Source organism: Balaenoptera borealis, assembly GCF_965194805.1.
Source record: "Balaenoptera borealis genome assembly, chromosome: 9".
Classification (NCBI taxonomy): domain Eukaryota; kingdom Metazoa; phylum Chordata; class Mammalia; order Artiodactyla; family Balaenopteridae; genus Balaenoptera; species Balaenoptera borealis.
In genome coordinates, this window is record NC_138873.1 from 30,959,013 (window position 1) to 30,977,571 (window position 18,559).

Below are 18,559 nucleotides of genomic sequence, written 5' to 3' on the forward strand. Positions count from 1 at the left end.
CAACAGAGACTTTCATCTGCATTTCCAGACCAGCTTCCTCCCAACTGACTCATTCGGTGTTGCCACAATCTGATGTTTATGACCTAACAGTTGATCACCATGGGAGTAGCACAAACCTTAAACTGTTGAGAAGCAAAACCAGAGTTGAGATGCTGGACAGTTTAGGAAAAGAAAAAAAGAAGACCCTTATTCATGGAGACCACATGTCAAGACTGAACACCCCATGCCTCGTGTGGGCACTTCCACCAGTTGCTAAAACTGATATTCGGATGCCTTTGTGCCTATTGGAGAACCCAAATAAGGATTTAGGGTAACCAAGTATAAACAAATGCCAAGGCATTTAGAAATGGAGGGCAAAAATGTCGAAGGGAAAATGTGTATGTAGCAATTTAATGAGATTTGGATTACAAATTCTCTTTCCTCACCTTTTTGCCAGCATGTGGCAATGGTTTTACAAGAGAAAGAAAGCGCGCTGAATGCCAAGAAAAGACTAAGATCCCCTAAAACTCAACCTTACAAATAGCCCTGATGGTATATTCACAAACTGGGAGCGTCAGGATAAACTTTCTGGTTGTTCCACGCCCCCTGATGAAAATAAAAGCTAAAATGAAAAAGAAAGCCAATGGAATGAAATACTGCTTTTTAGTAAAGACAATCATATCAAATGCTGTGAGTGGCAGGAAGTTCTGGCACAGATGTCAGAAGTAGATGAGGACTGTGGCGTAGTCAAGGTGAAGTGAGTCTGAGTTCCTGGCTTGCCCTGCCCAGACTAATAGGCAAAAAGAGCTGCCCTTCCCCAGCCCTAAACAGCCCTGTACGAACAGTGTCTTCCAGTAGTGCTGTGGCTTACAAGTAATGTGAGAGTCTTTTTATAACTGCTGAGGTTTAATTTAAAAGGAAGCTCAGAATCAGCGGTAAAGGGAGGGGAATGATGTGAACTACAGACCATCTGAAATGGGGAAAATCATAAATACCAGAGTGTCTGATTATTTGAGTCTCTTGAAGCCGAATAATGAACCTTCTTCATGTTCTGCCTTTCTGGACTTGGCTCCCTCTGACAAATTTGCAGGCATCAGGGTCTGTCTGGAATTCATTCCAAGTTGGAGGGATATTTTTTCCCTTGACATTTTGCAGCTGAGACAGCCCCGAGCAGGAAGCTGAGGAGCGTAACATTACCAAATATGTCTTTTCTCTTGCCCTTATATTTTATTTCCACAGGAAAAGAAGGCAGATGCTGGCCAATGAGCCCTGGCCAATGAGAACGTCGCAACGGCAGGCGGCCTCTATTGGCAGTGGAGAAATTGATCAGATGCCATTTTTCACACACAAAAAGAAACTATTCTAGGTACCACCCGTTGAAATTTGTGCTACGCTGGAGGAAGAAGTCTGACAGTTTCCTACAAGTTGCCCAGCTATTTCGGGGGATTTATTTATCACCACGTTGGTCTCATTTTCTCAAGGACGTGTCCGTTAAGAAAGCAGGCTGTGTGGAGTAGTGGAAAGGGTGCAGGAATGAGAGTTAGGAGAGAGCTGGCCTCTGTTGCTTGCTTACATACCCCTGCCTCTGACCAGAACATCCCACCTCTGGGGGCTTCACATGCTTTATTTGTATAATGAAGGTCTGGATGTGATGTCTTGGATTCCTTCTGGGTTCCCAAGACTAAAGGCAACAAGCTAGTTTGATCACATGCCTCAGTCACTAAAACAAATTTGAATATCTGTCCAGATGTGTGTGTGTGTGTGTGTGTATGTGTATACATGTAATGCTTTATAACTATATTATAAACTTACAAAATATATAAAATACAAATTAAAAAGGAGATATATGTAAATTCTAACATTTTCTCTCCAAACTGTAATAGTTTATCTTAAATACAGCTGGGGCAAACTCATACCTCTTTGGAAATGTGCTTTAAGGCACATTTCAGCTCTGTTTTTGTGATGGGTGTAAGATATTAGTCCTAAATCGCCATTTCCACATTGGCTAGGGAAGAGCATAAATCTGTCAAGTACCTGCAGATTGCATACCTTTTGATTGCATATAAAACACGTGAGACAACTTTTTTTTTTTAACATACCATCTTCTTGGTTAATCCTGTTATAACAATTTTAAAACAGAATAGTTACAGAGAAATTTCTTTACTGCGGAAAATAACAGTGGAAGCTAGTTATAAACAGCAACTGACTTTTCATCTTGAGTCAGGGAAATGTTTGGGAGCTGCAGGGGTTGGGGAAGTCTGCAGCGTGAATGCCTTGTCCAAGGACGGAAGCTGCCTTTCAGCTCCAGTGGGCTGTCGTCATGCAAGACTGAAGGCTGCATGCTGCCAAATGTGATTTCTCAAGAGACTCGGGAGACCTAGATGTTAACGTGAAATTAAGTGAATTTCTCAAATGAATGTTTCTCAAAATTTTAGAGCCAAGCATATGATGATGATGGGCCACCCCCAGCTAATGGGCAGGCCATTGGCAATCCTTGATCTCATATTCAGCTGATATAGCTTTGTAATTTTTTGTGAGAGTATTGGGACTTCGCAATCAGAAACCCAAGTTCTGGGCAGGGTGATTATGGATGTGTAAGACTGAAAAACATGAAATGTCATTTCACTGAGATCATAATGTTTTTCTCTCACCAAGTTTTCAAAAAGAGCCACTTGAATCCTCTTAAGGCTGTACCATCTATGTTGTTTCATCATTAAAATATGGAAAATATTATATTCCCCTTGATATATCTGTCATTTTTGTATATGGAAATCTCACAGAAAGATACATTCTTTTAAACAAATTTTGATGTTTTACTAGATCAGAGATTGGCAAGCTTTTGATAGATATTTTCCACGAACTATTTAGGCATTGTGGGCTATATGGTCTCTGGTACAACTCCTAAACTCTGTGTAGCTACACAGAAGCAGCTGTAGACAAAACAGATGAATGAACCTAGCTGAGTTCCAATAAAACTTTATTGACACAAACAGGCTCTAGGCCATATTTGGCCCATGGGCTGTAGTTTGCCAACTCCTGCAATAAATCATAAGGTCTTCAAAGGGGTAATCTGTGTCTGATTCAACTCTGTATCTTCAGTCCATACAACCCTGGCACAGAAGAGGCACTCCATGAACATTTGCTAAAATAAATGGAAGGTTGTGGAACTTATATTTATGTCAATAATAATTAACTTCCCATTTGGGTGACTGAAAATCCATATTAGGGGTTATGGGTGTGTTCACTCTGAGGCTTACATCAGTATATAGATTCCCTCAGGGGGTCTGTGGTTCATCCAAATGTTCCAAACAAGGGAAGGGGGTGCTCAACCAGGCTCCTGAAGCAAGTGACCTTAGGGAATGCTTAGACCCCACTCTTAGACTGATGGGCCGAAGACCAAGAGCCACAAGAAGATCCTTATAATTTCACAGACAAGCTTCTCCCAAATCTTTCCTCAACTCTTTCAATAACTTAAATGACCAAATACCAAGTATCTATTGTTTCCTTACACTGTAGTGCAGTACACATGCACTGAAACATTTCCCCATAACAATTCTCTCTTATTATGAGAAATTCACTGGAATATTTTCTCTCTGTTTATATTTTATCTATTTTTAGTGCTGGTGACAGCTCTCTAAATTGATTTTATTACCCACCAGGTAGGGCATTTGGTTTGAAAATCAAAGAAACAGACTCAGTGCTTGTCCTAAAGGGCTTACAATCTAATTGGAGAGATAAGACTTGCATACACGAAAGTCTATAGAAAAGTCTGACAAGAGACAAGTTGTAGCATTGGTGGCACTTGGGCTTCTTCACTGGTGGTAGTTACAGTTTTGAAATCACAGATGAGTGGTGGTATTGGTTTGGGCTGGAGCCCTGACACATGGAAAATCTGCCTGAAAGGGGTGGGCGGCAGGGGGGAGAAATGTGTGAAGTGGGACAAGGCCTCACGTTAGGAAAATAAATAAATTTTCCAAGTAAAAAAGCAACACAGGACAGTTTCTTTCCTCCCAGTTCCATTCCCAGGGTGAAAGAGGAGAATCTGCATAAAAATTGATCAAGGATTTGTTGACTGGAACTGTGTATGAGAGGATTAAAGAGGAATGAGAGGTCCACACGGTTCATTTCCAAATGGAGTTACCAGAGGGAATATCTGGAGAAGAGTATGATTCATTTAGTGAAGGTAACTCTTTGGAAGAAAGAGAAGACAAAATGTGAAGATTGGTGAAGTCAACCTAGACATGATAACCTAGTTATCAAAAATATTTTTAAAGTATTTTTTGCTCATAAGATTTTTAAGTTAGGAAAATATAGAAGCATAGCTTCATTTAGCTGGGGGACCTAGTTTGTTAAATCTTATATGGTTTTGGGTGGATAATGGAGAAAGAATCAATCTAGAGGCTTTGGGTAGTCAAATGGTCAAGCAGATTAATTAGCTTTGATAGCCCCATTCAAGTTATGGGTAAAAACACACTGATCAGAGCAGTGAAGGGGCAAGAAATGGAAGGGATGGAATTGGCAGAAAGGGCTCAGTGCTGGTGACAAACACACTAAAAGCAGCCTCATGGATTTTCATCAACATAAAGAAATCAGAAAGCAGAGATCCCTTGTAGAAAAGCTCTGCAAGTGAGAACCAAGTCAAGATGGAAAAAAATAAAATAAATAGAAATGCCTATGAAATAGCTTGAAACAGATAAATTAATGCTCAAGAAAGACATATATACTGGAGAATCAGAAAACTAATGAATGTATAAAATAGCTTAAGAGAAAGGGAGACAAGACAATAAGAGAAAATAAGAGGCTTAGTATTGAAACCTGGAAGAGGAGGAAATAACGTGAATAGATAATTGATTTTCATTACTATGTATGATTCCAATTTTATGGAGAAACTATCAGACAGCAACACATATCTTATTTAAAGATCATTTTCACTTTGACAATTGTATAATGGGGTTTTCAGTCTAAAGGTCTTTATGAAAAAAAATAAAAAATAGGAAAACAATAACAAAGCAAAGCTGATGGCATTCTCTATTACACAGAAGATGGCATCATGGAAATCAATAGTCTGGTTTATAGACACTTAAGGGAGCATGTCTGTAATGATGGCCCAATGATGTGAACTTCTGCCAAATTTTTCTTAAAATGAAATTAATTTTAAACCACTTTTGAAAAATCTTGGGTATTATGAGTACATCTAATGCTACTAAGTCCACCAGAAACCAGTCTTCATTACTTCATTGATATACTGTGTTTCAAGCAACACTTTTAGGAAGAACCATATATATTTTTAAAGTATGTATGGTATTTTCTCTTAAAGTTTAGATATCATTATCTAAGTGTTTTATCCTAAATTTACAAGGCTTGTTGGGAATAAACACAGAGTCTTTAGCAGTGATATTCTCAAAGTTATGGTTTTAAGGGCAAGGCTTATTGAGTTTGGTTTCAAAGTGCTGCTAAAGATTCTTTAACTTCTCGGAAGAAAAGGCATAAGTCTTTATCCCAAGACTAGTTAAGAAATAACTGAGAGTAAAAATCAAGCAGCAGGACAGGTCCAAGTAGTTCTGGACTTGTAGGAGGAGAGAGGAGAGAAGGGGCACTCATCCTGGAACCTGGAATCTCAGGGAATTCTCTTGTTAGCCAAGATGCATCTTGTTGGATGGTTCATTCATCTCATTAGTAAAATAAAAAGCAGTAGCAGGAGGTTTGAACTTTCCATCTTAGCTGTTGGACTCTCCCTCAAGATGGGGGCCCATCGTTGTCATTTGCCCTTGAAGACAATCACTATATTCTTTTTACTCTGGGAACTTGCCCTAATAGATGGCTTTTAGTATTTTTTTTTTTTTTTTTGGAATTGAAGAAGAATTTATTCTTCAAAAGCCACTCTTCACACCGAATATATACGATGAACAGCAGATAATTAGGATCTGCTAAGGATCCCCTAAGCCTGTGTTTCTTCACACTGTGGCCAGGGGGTTTTGGGTGAGAGTCAATGACAGAGTTTACTCAAGTTATAGCCTCAGTAGGGAGCACTTTTCTGGAGCACCCACTTTACTTAATGGTGTCATTTAAAACAATTTTATATTAAAACAGATCTTCAGCGTAAAACACAGGACTTCTAAGAGGCTTTTAGTATTGTGGAAAATTTTTTCCTGGGCAATACATCTGCTCCCAAGGTAGATTTAACATTTCATCACTTCCCTGTTTTCTCATTATCTTGGTTTATTTACCCAGGTAAACTCATTATAAACATATATTTGTAATTTATCATCTGATTTTATTATTCCTGCACACAACTCATAAAACAATATTTCTAAAGTCCCGCTAAATGAGAGGTGTTGTGGATGGTAAGGAGTGGCCTTTGAAAAGTGAGCATTTCCCTAAGCCTTTCTCTATGCAGGACAAGAATTTATTCTGCATATGTTGTGTATTGCAACTCAAAGCATGGAAATTTCAGTGACAAAACTTTGTCAGAGACAGAACATAAAAATGACTGATTTTTCCAGGAAAGAAAATGTTTAGAAAGGAAACGATATCACCAGAGTCCAAGGCAACTAACAATATTTCCTGAGTACACAGAAAGATATTGTCAGATTAAAAGGACAACACTTCCTTTCCTTGTTGAGATGTCAGTAAGCCAGGTCACCTAACTCTGGTAGCTTGGATAGTACTGGGTCAAGTGTGGTCAGGCTGGGGAGTGCAGGGCTCAAGTTAGGAGTGAAATTGGAGGTCATCCTACCATATGTCTTAATATTTAAGTTATAAATAAGCTAACACCCTGTAAAAAAATGTTTTATTCTCTTAACGTTGCTGTATGTAACTGTCCTAATGACAAAGTATAAATCTATGATTTTTATATGACTGGAAGTCAGCAAATTATCAAAGATAAGCATATTAATTTTTATTGCACATGTCTGGGTGTCCAGTGATACCTGGATGACTGATAAAATAGGTGTAGAAGTTTAAAAATAGTATGAATTTTTTAACATTTTGAAGTGTTCCGCAGTCACCATATGCAACTGTTATGAATACCACACTAGTTTGTATCTCCAGGATCATGAATTGGAAAAAGGAATAGCATGAAAAATGGTTGCTCAGTACCATGGGAAACAACACTTTGATGAAAGAACGGATATGTTTATATTATCTGAGAGCAGGGATTTGATTAATTATTTAATATATTTTCTCTTACCTAAGGGCTTCTGCTGTTCAAATCCACTCCAAAGCAGTTTCTCTCTTCAATGGTAATAGTGACCCAGATACAATCACTTTTTCTAGGACACAGGGCTCAAGACAGGCAGAAGCATTTCCCTGAAGCCTGAACAATGTCAGTCACAAGTGCAGACATTTAGGGTTCCAGGCGTGCTATGTCAGCACTGGGTCAATGGTAAGGGCATCATGTTTCTTTACCAATCTTATTTATCACGTATCTGTGAGGTGCAGAGCCAAGGGCAGAGGCCCTTTTACTTGCATGTAAAGGCAGTACTATTCGAAGGTGATTTCTCAAGTGTTTTCATGGATGTGTAGAATCCAAAAAGGTTTAAAGCATGAACAAACTTCCCCAGAAGGATGTTATTATAAGGTTCCTTGGCAGACTAGAATTTGGTAATTCTGTATATTATGTTGTATTATCAAGGTGGCCATTACCATGTAGGAATAGAGCTATAGATTCACTTCTAGCAAAAGAGCTTCAACATTTTTTTTTTTTCTTCTCATGGTCATGGTCAAGTCTACTGCAGAAGAAACCAGGTTTCCTCCGGTGTCTTGTTTTCTTATGAGAATTCCTGATCTAATTGAACCTGGCATCTCCTTGATCTTAACCCCTGTGTTCTTGCTTTCATGCCACTGTATCTTCTCACCCCAAAATCCCTCTGTCACCACTGGTTTAATTTCAGTTTAATTACAATCATTTTCAATTTCTGATCCATCAAAAGGTTGGTCTTCCCTATGCATGCATTTCCCACCCCAGTCTCTTAACACTTTACAGGCTCTGAACAATGGCTCTCTGTTCCCTCCTGCTAGGTTTCCAGAAACAGGCTTTAGAAAGCTGCCATGTGTTGATCTTTCTTAACACTCCAACAAGGACCCCTCCGTGACTCACACACACAGAAAGCCAAAAGCCCTGAATGGTTGTTTATTCTCACCAGCTGGATGACCCTGCACGTGGCTCTCAGCATGGGCCAGAATTAGAGACCCTTGGAGAGGTGCGTCACATATATTTAAGTACAAACAAAACTGCATCAACTTGTGATTTGCTTAGATCCTTTAAGGAAGTTCAGAGTTAACCATGAAACTCAACCCAGCTTGTCATCTTTGCCTGTCCTCATTTATGATCAAATGGGTAAGGAAGGATTAGGGATGGAGACCAGAGAAACATAAAAAACAGTGGGGGCTTGTCATTTTCAAGAGCTTACAACACAATATTCAGTCTTGAGAACTGACACTCTGTGGATATAGAGCACATGACTCCTGATAGCCTGAGTAAAAGAACTTGCTATATACCTGCTTCAGAGAAGTAAAGATAGATGATTTTTTACCCCAATCATGAGTTATACGTAAGCTCTAGAAATTGTTCAGCTTACAGCTTCCCTGTCATCTGGATGTTTTCTGCCCAGTTTTGTGGAGTTTTTCTTTTAATTGAAGTATAGTTGATTTACAAGGTTGTGTTACTTTCAGGTGTACAGCAAAGTGTACCTGAAATTAAAGAATATATATACATTCTTTTTCAGATTCTTTTCCCATATAGGATATTACAAAATATTGAGTATAGTTCCCTGTGCTATACAGTAGGTCCTTGTTGTTTACCTATTTTATATATAGTAGGGTGTATATGTTGCTCCCAAATTCCTAATTTATCCCTCCCCCGACATTTCCCTTTTGGTAACCATAAGTATGTGTTCTATGTCTGTGAGTCTGTTTTTGTTTTGTAAATAAGTTCATTTGTGTCATATTTCAGATGCCACATGTAAGTGATATCCTATGATATCTGTCTCTCTCTGTCTTACTTACTTCACTTAGTATGACAATCTCTAGTTCTATCCATGCTGCTGCAAATGGCATTGTTTCATTCTTTCTTTATGGCTGAGCAGTATTGCATTGCATATATGTACCACATCCTCGTTATTCGTTAGTATTAATATTCAGCAACAGACTCAAGGGACCCCAGTGCAGAAAGGTGAAGGTCCTTCTCTGCATAGTATTCTCCTCACACACTGAGGGTCTACCTGCAAATTCCAGCCATCTCTCCCTCCCTCAGCTCCAGTCTCTACCACCCCAACTCAGTGAAACTGAGGGACTCTGTTTGGGTTCCTGCTTCATGGAGCATGGTTCGGTAAGTACCTTTAGGTAGAAAACAAGGACATTTGCTGGGCTTGTGTTATTTGTTTTCCTTCTCTGAGACACCACAGTTCTGGCTGCTTATTATCCAGTTCCAGTTGCTAATGTTACATGTTTTAACCAGTTTTCTAGTTGTTTACGGCAGGAGGGTAAGTCTGCTATCAGGTACTCCATTATGGATGGAAGCAGGAGACTCCAATCAAGATTATGATTTAATAAGATAACTGAGATAAAGACTACTTATGTATTTACCAAATCCATTTTCTCTTTTCCACACTGGAAGCAAGGAGTAGGCAAGCAGTTCTGGAAAAAAAGTGTCTTAATCTCAAGAAGAGTCACAGTGAAGAAGCACACCCTTTTTCTGCCCCTGGATATTATCTTGAGGATGCAAAATCTGGAATTGCTGACATCAACTCATAACTAGCCTACAGAAGAGGTACATATGCCAAGAACGGCCACACAGATAGATGAAAGTACCTGGGTCCTTGATGATGATATTGTGACAGTGAACTAACCAGCCATGAAGTCCTCTAACTTTAGACTCCTTATTTGGTGAGATAATAAACTCTTTTCCATTAGAACCAGTCAAATCAATGTTTTCTATTACTTACAAACAAATGAATTGTAACAGATACAATCCTTCTTATGAGTAGGTGACTTTAAGAGTCTTTAACAGAAATGAGAGGGAAAGGATAATTATGAGGATATGGAGAGAAAGTGAGGAGCTCACTTCAGCACGTGTTGGGTTTGAGTTACTTAAAGATTATCCAATGGGATGTCCAATAGGCAACCTGAACATGTGACCTGAAGAGGAGAAATCATAGAGATTTGGAGGTCATTAGTGTACGGTCTTTGAAGCTATGAGTATGGAGAATACTGCTCAGGAGAATAGGTGAGGATGGAAAGCACCAATATTATTGGGGTGAGTAGTGAAAAAGAGCCAACAACAGAGCCAAAGATGACATAGTAAGAGAAGAGCAGGAGATAAATAAACTGGTCTCAGAGATGTCACTTTGTTCATTGGAGATATCCATCAACTCTGATCTTAAGGAGAGTGTACTGTTCTCATTGTAGAGGTAACCTAATTTTATCTTGTCCTTTCCTCGCAGACATCTGAGGAATGTTGGAATAGGATCAGGGATGAATCATGAGGTCTGGCCTGGGGAAAAAAGTCAGGATTATAGAGTGGATGAAAATGGAGGAACTCATGGAAACAGAGATGAATCACAAAGATTTAATGCAACCAGGTGAGGTTCACTCTTGTTAATTTTGGTTATGCAACATGCTGTTTATCTATTTTTTTCAAAGTGGTATGTATAAGGATCCAAAACAAAGCCATAAAGGTTACAGCCTTTTATAATTAAAAAAAAATTGTAAATTGAAACCTATGTAGTTAACCAATAGTACTCATAATTCTTAGATGTACTTTTCTAAGTTTGACAAGTTTATACAATAAATTGAAAGAGCATGTTTTTTTCTCCTAGGAACTAATCCCCTAGTTAGTAGTCTCCAAAACTCTCTATTACTAAAGAAATGTAACCTGAAATTACTATTATAATAATATTGATTTGGTGATGCATTAATGATTTTGATCTATGGAATCATGAGTATTGTGAAAACTGCAAGGCTCCGAACAACTTAATGCCATAGCACAAGACTTTTAAAAGTTTTGGGCTGGGTTCAAATAGGTTTAGAGGAATACTATTTTCCTAAACTAAACTAAAGGGAAATTTATATCCTCTGACTGTCAATCAAAAACTAAAGTCTTAAGCTTTAACATATAAGTTAGCAATTGTAGATAGACACAACCGATCATTTTAAAGCCTAGAAAAATTTAATATTTATTAATCACACATGTAAGGAAAAATAACATTGGAAATAAATGTATTGAGAACTGACACTCTCCAGCATTTGTTTGTAGATTTTTTGATGATGGCCATTCTGACTGGTGTGAAGTGATACCTCATTGTAGCTTTGATTTGCATTTCTCTAATAATTAGTGATGTTGAGCACCCTTTCATGTGTTTATTGGCAATCTGTATATCTTCTTTGGAGAAATGTCTATTTAGGTCTTCTGCCCACTTTTGGATTGGGTTGTTTGTTTTTTTGATATTTAGCTGCATGAGCTGCTTGTATATTTTGGAGATTAATCCTTTGTCAGTTGCTTCATTTGCAAATATTTCTCCCATTCTGAGGGTTGTCTTTTCGTCTTGTTTATGGTTTCCTTTGCTGTGCAAAAGCTTTTAAGTTTCATTAGGTCCCATTTGTTTATTTTTGTTTTTATTTCCATTTCTCTAGGAGGTGGGTCCAAAAGGATCTAGGTGTGATTTATGTCATAGAGTGTCCTGCCTATGTTTTCCTCTAAGAGTTTTATAGTGTCTGGCCTTACATTTAGGTCTTTAATCCATTTTGAGTTTATTTTTGTGTGTGGTGTGAGGGAGTGTTCTAATTTCATTCTTTTACATGTAGCTGTCCAGTTTTCCCAGCACCACTTATTGAAGAGGCTGTCTTTTCTCCATTGTATACTCTTGCCTCCTTTATCAAAGATAAGGTGACCATATGTGCGTGGGTTTACCTCTGGGCTTTCTATCTTGTTCCATTGATCTATATTTCTGTTTTGGTGCCAGTACTATACTGTCTTGATTACTGTAGCTTTCTAGTATAGTCTGAAGTCAGGGAGCCTGATTGCTCCAGCTCTGTTTTTCTTTCTCATGATTGCTTTGGTTCTTCGGGGTCTTTTGTGTTTCCATACAAATTGTGCAATTTTTTTGTTCTAGTTCTGTGAAAAATGCCATTGGTAGTTTGATAGGGATTGCACTGAATCTGTACATTGCTTTGGGTAGTATAGTCATTTTCACAATGTTGATTCTTCCAATCCAAGAACATGGTATATCTCTCCATCTGTTTGTATCATCTTTAATTTCTTTCATCAGTGTCTTATAGTTTTCTGCATACAAGTCTTTTGTCTCCTTAGGTAGGTTTATTCCTAGGTATTTTATTCTTTTTGTTGCACTGGAGTGTTCTTTTAAGCTGTTACGATTACTCTTGCGAAGGGATTCCCCATCTGCTCAGCCTCACCTCTGCCAAGCCATTGTGCCCATCCCATCCCCTTCTGGATTAAGAGGGTTCCCAGAAAGTGCCAGAGGAAGCCAGCTCTACTTGGCAGCTCATTAACCAGTATCGTCGAGCTGTCTCTTTCCAAAGAGTGTGAAATAATTTGTCATCTTTTCAGGCTAATTATTATTTCCTCTTTTGGACCCCTTGTACTACTAACTCCATAGTCCTCTCTTTATCTTTTCCCTATTTAATCTCAGTTCTAAATGAGATTTTTTTTTCCTGATAAAAACCTGAAAATACTGAAATGGCTTCAGGATATGCTTCAGTTTGGGTCACAAGGATTCTGTAATTACTGCTCTTACCTCATTTTAATATTCAGAGTTTGTTTGTTTTTTTTCCCCTAGAGGGTCTATCACAAGGTTTGATACAGTGTGAGTAATGCTTAGTGCTTTATCAATAATATTTATCGAAAGAATATTGGCCATGCTACCTCTGTCTCATTGTGGGCCTAATGTTTCTGAATGTTCATTAAATTTGGTGTTCTTCTGTACTTAAGTCTAGGCTCCCTTATCTTACCCATTATATTTTCTTTCTGGACAATCTTATCCTTCCACATGGTTCAGTTATGATCTATATGCTGATGGCTTTAACTATATATTTCCAGTCTAGTCCTGTATATAGAGCATAAAGTACACATCTCCAAATATCTATCTACTCTTGGATATCCCACAGATGTCTAGACCCCATCATTTTCCCCCAAAAGCCTGATTAAGTACAGGAAATATTTCTTGAAGGCCTACTGCACAAAAGAGACTCTGGCGTCTTAACAAATGCCAGGCCCTGGGGTAAGTATTTTACAGATATCTTCTCATTAAATCCTTACAACCTTAAACATAACCTTTACTTCCATGACTTTCTGAAGTTCTGCATCAACCATGTGGATGGGCAAAATTGATTTCAAGTAACATGGCAGCACTAATCAGTGGCATCTAGAAAAATGGCTGGCAATAGATTGAGTGAAAATGTCCTCTGAATAGCTGCTATATTGCTCAAAAGCAAGTGAAAGGGAATGTAAAAAATACAAAGTCACACCAAAAGATACCTTTAAGCACCACTTCTCAAAATGTGGTTCCCAGACCCCAAAGCTTCCAGAAACCCTTGTAGTAGTCTGCAATGTAAAAATTACTTTCATTATAATATTAATATTATTTGCTTTTTACATTGTGTTGACCTACTCAGTGCGAAAGCAACAGGGTTAAAACTTGTTGTGCTGTAGCTTGACTCCAGGGCAGTGGCTTCAAACTATACTAGTAGTGATCATCTCCTCACTACCGTGCACTTGCAGTTTTTAAAAAATTCAGTTTTACTTAAGATGCTTTTGGTGAAACAGTAAAAAGTATTAGTGTTATTAAAGTTCAACCTTTAAGCGCATTGCACTTCTGCTAAAATATGACAGTTGTCTCTAGGAAAAGCACTCTGTGATCTTTTCGAGTTAGGGCTGCACTAACCGCTTTTCTTCACGGAACATGATTTTCATTTAAAAAATGATTGACAGACAAACTATAGTTATTTAAACTTGGGTATTTGTCAGACATTTTCTCAAAAATGAATTGAAGTTATCCTATTACCTTAGAGAAAACAACTGACAGTTTTTGATACCCATGATAAAATTAGAGTGAAAGTGAAAAATTAGGATTTTGGTAAACTTAAATCTGTCACTTTGAGTTTGACAGCTTTCCAACATGTTAAGACTTCTGATGAGACAGGTGGTGATATGGTATGTGATATTAAATGTTTTAATATACATATCATCTGTATATAAATAAAATAATAAAATAGATCAACATTTGTATGATCTGCAAAACTTAGTGAACTAATAATATGTTCCAAATGATGTATGTGTGATTCTGCAGAATAAAGATACAGTCAAAATATAGGACAGCTCAGTGGATTTTAAAGTAAGAGTATGAAAGTTCATTGACATGCTTTAAGATTCCACACTGTAACTAACTTTTTTGATTTCTGCGTCAGAGAAGAATAGCCACGACTATCTGAAAGGGCTATTAAAATACCCCTCCCTTTTCCAACTACTACCTATTTGTGTGAGGACAGATTTTCTGCCTAAACTTGAATCAAAGCAACGAATCACAACAGATGGAGATACAGATATGAGTATCCAGCTTTCTTTTATTGATCTAGACATAAAGGAGTCTTGCAAAAATGTAAAAATGTCACTGTTCTTACTAATTTTTTAGTTTGGAAAATATAGTTATTTTCCATAAAGGTAAGTTATTAGTATGTAATGAACTTATGACTGTTATTTTAAATGAATCAATCATTAAGCATTTTTTTCATTGCTTAGTTTTGATATCTAATATTAATAGAAATAATAGCAATAGATAGAACCCACATAAACAAAAGCTCTTTAGGACTTTCAGTAACTTTTAAGATTATAGAGGGATATTGAGGCCAAAAATTTAAGAACCACTATCTCTAGACAGTAAACTCATGACAGCTGACCAACATAGCTGGCAACAAGCAGTGGAGTGGCTCAATCTGAACAATCGGAACCAATTTGAACAAAATGAAGGTAGAAGCCTGAAGAGTACTCATCAAAAATCAAGGCCAGTCCTCACCATTCTGCAAAGTCAGCAGAAAATGCCTGATCCTCTCATCCTGCTGGTACTACCCCTTCTACCCCCTCAGGTGACGAAGAGCATCAGTATGGCATCATTTCCAAGCACAGAGACCACAGATATATAAACAACCTTCCACCTCTTTCAGGCAATCAAAGGATGTGTCAGAGCTCTCAGCTCTGTTTACATGGGGAGAAGTCTCACTCTCTCTTGCTGGTAAAAGAATTGTGATTTTGCCAGTGCTGCCTGGAAGGTGGGGGAGTGGAAACTGCACGTGAAATAATATCAGAAGGTTTCTTTTCCAAAGCTGCAGGACCAAGAGCGGAGTGGGAAAATGGGAAAAGGACAAATGGAGGCAGCAGTCCTAGGGGGTAATACTTCAGAGCACAGAGATATAAAATATACTCTCTAAATTCAGTGATACTATGTAGTGTTCTGTGTCATTAGATTATAACCGTCTGGAGTAAATTTTTAAATGTGCCACTTACAACAGTTACCAAAATGAGCAAAGTCAATCCCTTTATTTTTAGTCTACTTAAATTGTGTTTAGAAGTACTATTTCTTGGAGAAATTTTCAAAAACTATAGCAATCTCTCAACTTAATGACCACCTCAGTTTTGTATATTTAAATACTACCCACAATATTAGAGTGAATCTGCCGTAAACTTAAGAAAATAATTGAAGTTTATTGAAGATCAGGCCAAAGTATATTCTATTTAGCTATCTTGTTTTTCAGCTCATGCATATTAACAGGTATGAAGTATGAGTAAATTCACTCATTTACTGAATTTACTGAAGCACAAGTCAAAACCTGGGATTTGTGTTGTAACTGTGTGAACTAATAGACTTGCCAAAACTTGTATGGACGGAAACTAACAACTCTTTCTTTCTAAGCATATCAAGTAGTCCTGGGTATTTTGATGTATTTACTTTCAAGCTTCTGCAAAGATATTCCCAGCCTATGAATAATTGTGCTTCCCATGCAAGTAAGTGAAAAGTAGGATTGCTTTCTTCAGAATAATGGTAGGTAGCCCATTGTAAAAACCCAGAAACACAAGATAGAAAAAATATGATGAGATCATTTATCTGGTCAAATCCTGTTTTGTGCCCACATCACTATAACGATAGCCTTAGCAGTTATTCTTACCTAGCTGTTAGTTTTCCCATAGACCTTATTCTTCAAGAGTAATTAATGTTTTGTTTTAGACTACTTTGTTTTTGGTTTTAACCATCCCCTTCCATGCTTATTTTCTGTAGGTCTTAGGTTCCAACACTGTTTTGGGAATCTGACAGTAAGTAGAATATTACATTTTAGAATTTGAGGAAACACAATTCTTACTGTTTTACAGCATGATTAAGAGCAAAGAAACAAATTTCCAAATCATTTAAATATATATACTTCAAAGGTATTCAGTTCCCTTAGATAAAGCATTCTCATTTTTATTCATATTAATTTCTGAAATAGAGACTAAAATATCTCAAAAAGCTTTCCAAGAATGTTATCTTTTACACTCCACTTAGGCATTCATTGCCAACCACAAAGCTCACAAAGCTTATTGTATAAAAATAGGCTCTGAATGAATGAGACATATATAGCAAAGCAATTATGTGTTATTTAGCCCACATATGTGTTTTTATCTCTCTTGTTTTAACTCACTAGCCTGGATCAAAAACAATGACATGTGAAAAGAAAACATAGAGTTTGAATTGGCCGACTGTTATAATACTGTTCAAATGATTCACTGATAAGTACCCTTCACTTACCTTCTATTTCTGCTTTGATTCTCCCCCACTAATACTGGACATTAGCATGACTTCCTCCTATAAATTATTCTCCATAAAAACCTTCTTTACACTCATGTTTTATCAGATCATGTCATTCTCCTGAAGCTCTAAGACATTGTTGTCTCTACTAGCAAAAATGCTTTGCAAATCACTGCTGTTTTCCCTTTTTCCAGCTGAATAACCAGAGACAGGAGGACATGACTGTGTGATACATGGCCGCACGTTTATCTGTGAGCTTTTGGCTTCAGCGTCTTGGGAAATTCTGACATGGGGAAATGTTTCAGAGAAATTATGTTGCTCTCTGGAAGGGGCCCGGTTCCAGCTGTTTTCAAGGTATTAAAATGTTTCCTATCAGTTCTGTTATCAATTATTAAGCACCTCCCATATTCCATCCGGGTTTTCAGCTGGACTCTAGGAATACACATATGAATAATATGAATAAAGTACAGTCCCTGATCTCAAGATGCTCATCATCTAGTAAACAGAGACACACTGAAGACATAATTCAACATAGGTTGTGAACATCATGCATTCACTCACACACACTGAGACCCTGCCAAGCCAGGCACTGTGATGATCATGATAGCAGAAGGGAACTCAGAGGAAAGGCCCTTGGCCCAAGAGGGTTTAGAGATGACTTCCTGGAAGAAAAAACATTTTTGATGTTCCTCAGATGAAGACGGGGCAAGGGCATTCTGGGTAAGTAAAGGGCATAGTCAAAAAAGTAGTAGTGAAATATCATGCAGAAATCTATGCTATTTGCTCTTTCTAGAACATTAAATGCTAGGATTAGAGAAATGACTAATGAGATTGGAGTTCTGTGAAGGAGAAGAGTTAGGTTGGAAATGATCAAAAAGGACCCATCTTCTCAAGGGCCCCTTGACTAGAAAGGAGGAAAGACTGAAGGCATTCTCTCAGCAAAGAATTACAAAATCATCAGGCAAACTTATAACTACTGTATAGAATTTGGGTAAGAGCTTCCTATCTTGTGGTACAGACAGAAGAAGGAAGTTAGATTTATACCATGGAAATAAACAGGAAGGTTAGCTTGACTGAAGAACTGAATTTTTCACAGATATACAGCATGTATATTCACACACACACACACACACACACACACACACACACACTAGCATAGCGATTTATTTGTATTAGCTAAAAAAACTTACTCAATAAGCAGTGTATCTAAAACCACTACCCAGGTCATGATTACCCTGAAATTGAGCGAAAACAATCTAACCAGTTTAAACCAGATTTCTGCTCGCTTTAGTTCCATATACACTTCCTAGCTTCTACAACTTCTAAGACTGGAGATATTCTTACTATATGCTTCTGTGGGGACATTAAGGAGAAGACGGAGAAATATTATCTTTATATCACCCAAGTTTTTCCTAATCCCTTTCTAGCTGTCCTTCAAGGGACTGACTAGAGAAAAATCTGTTCTGTGATGTGAGTTGCATACAAACTATTCACAGTTGACCACATCCGCTGAGCAAGACTCACCAATCCCAAGGAATGTACAAACTTAGGTTCCAAAACACTGGCTGACTGATCATTCTGGCCGTCTAAATTGGGAGCTAATTAAATGTTTTAACTGGATGTCTCTCCTCACTGCAGCAGAACAGAGTCATTTTGAAGCAAACGTTTCAATGAAACACTTCTTTGGGAGAAACCAGTTCAACTACAAGAAACAACTGCTTCTGGTTGGCAGCACAGTCTATTCCTACTTGATCCCCTTCCCCACCCCAATGCGTACACACAAGCTAAAT

At 37.8% G+C, this 18,559-nt stretch overlaps 1 protein-coding gene and 1 long non-coding RNA gene across 13 annotated transcripts in view; one reads left to right on the forward strand and one right to left on the reverse strand.

The window, feature by feature from the left end:
* LOC309635344 (uncharacterized protein) overlaps positions 1-18,559 on the reverse strand; it is a 334,869-nt gene that overhangs the window by 144,739 nt on the left and 171,571 nt on the right. The gene's annotated exons all lie outside the window — the stretch shown is intronic.
* LOC309635350 overlaps positions 1-18,559 on the forward strand; it is a 59,789-nt gene that overhangs the window by 38,210 nt on the left and 3,020 nt on the right. The window contains exon 3 of the long non-coding RNA XR_014248794.1: positions 1,219-18,542. This is a non-coding gene — a long non-coding RNA (uncharacterized lncRNA). The remainder of the gene's footprint in view (positions 1-1,218; positions 18,543-18,559) is intronic.